The following is a 1,871-nucleotide window of genomic DNA, read 5'->3' on the forward strand; positions in this document are numbered from 1 at the left end:
GCCTGTGTGTCCAGGGGGCCGGGAGCCTGTGTGTCCAGGGGGCCGGGAGCCTGTGTGTCCAGGGGGCCGGGTGCCTGTGTGTCCAGGGGGTCAGGAGCCTGTGTGTCCAGGGGCGGGGTGCCTCTGTGTCCAGGCCATTCGCCACCCTCAGCAGCCATCCTGTCCACTAGGACCACACTGGAGCCTCAGGGTCATTTCTTTAATATAGAATTTTATTTCTGGTTATAGAAACAAATGCTAAGAGGAGAAACAAAACTTCCCCATCCACATACAACAATTTAATAGATAAAAGAACAGTTAAAATAAATGAAAAACAAAAGGTAGAAATTTTAAACTTTGTTATAGCTTTAAAACATTAACGTCTGATACAATTAGAAATCACATTCAGATCTCAAACTTTAAAAAAAAAAGTATGGCTCCTTATTAAAAAAATACTGTATCCCATTTGAAATGAAAACACAAGCCGCCTGCTGTTGACATGGGTGGGGCTGTCCCTTCCTCTGGTCTCGTGCGTGCCCCCTCCCGGTGCTGGGGTTCAGCCACCCTCCCTGGCCACCCACCTCCACTCCTCCAGGGCGGGACGCACAAGGTGACATGAGCGGAAACTCATATCCAGTGCTCTAGAACTGACATTTCCTCTTTCTAGGATACTGCTGCTTTTTAAAGCACTGATTATTAAACAAGTTGTGAAAAATACTTTAGACAGGCAGCCACTGTAAAAAAAAACCAAACACACTCTCACACACACACACACACACACACACACACGCAAATACACACACACACCCCCGAATACCCGCCCCTCCCAAATTATTTTTACAGGAGAATTATCATTCAGGTTAAAAACAAAAACAAAAACAAAAGCTCAGGATTGGCTTTAACCCCTCCGGCACGGGTGCTGAGGTGCCAGTCTTTGTCACCTGCAGGGTGCTCACAGCCCGAGTGTCTGGACTCAGTGACATCTCAGGACAGAATCTGGAGCACAGCTGTTGTCTCTCCTCCTGCCCCGCCCCCCTTCTCCTGAAACAGAAATCAAGCCACATAGGTGAAGGTATTCTAGGTATCCAAAAAGCCTTTCTTGAAAGAAAGGAGAGAAGGGCCAGACTTAAAACATTTTATTTTTATTTTTGAGACAGAGTCTTCCTCTGTTGCCCAGGCTGGAGTGCGGTGGCATGATCTCAGCTCACTGCAACCTCCATCTCCCGGGTTCCAGTGATTCTCATGCCTCAGCCTCCCTAGTAGCTAGGATTACAGGTGCCCGCCACCACCACACCTGGCTAATTTTTTGTATTTTTAGTAGAGACAGGTTTCACCATGTTGGTCAGGCTGGTCTCAAATTCCTCAGGTGATCCTCCCGCCTCGGCCTCCCAAAGTGCTGGGATTACAGGTGTGAGCCACCTCACCTGGCCAACTATATTATTTTAAATCCCCATTGTTACTGATTAAAAAAAAAAATCTGGACCAGTTAACCTAGAAACTGAGAGACCACAGACACAATTTAACATCCATACAGGCCTGTGAACCTCATGCAGGAAAAATCATCTAATTCAGAGTCACAGATCTTGCTTCAGCTCAGCCAACACATTTGGAAACAGGACAGTTCTAGAAGCTGCTTTTGACTCTGGACTCAGAGGGGCAGGTCTTGTAGCCGGAGGGAAGAAAACACTTCTTGGCTGTCATGCCGGATTGAAGCCGTTTTGCTTCCCCTTGGCCCTGGCCTCCTGCACACGTTTCACTGTGTCTGACACGGGGTAAACCACCAATGACTCAACTGAGCAAATGATTCCAGAAAAAAGAATCCGAAATAAAGAATAACCAACTAGGAGTCTTCTCATTCTAGCCTGACCCTCAAGGAAAAAAAAAAAAAAAAA

The sequence above is a fragment of the Cebus imitator genome, unplaced genomic scaffold (assembly GCF_001604975.1).
Source record: "Cebus imitator isolate Cc_AM_T3 unplaced genomic scaffold, Cebus_imitator-1.0 Scaffold82, whole genome shotgun sequence".
Lineage (NCBI taxonomy): Eukaryota > Metazoa > Chordata > Mammalia > Primates > Cebidae > Cebus > Cebus imitator.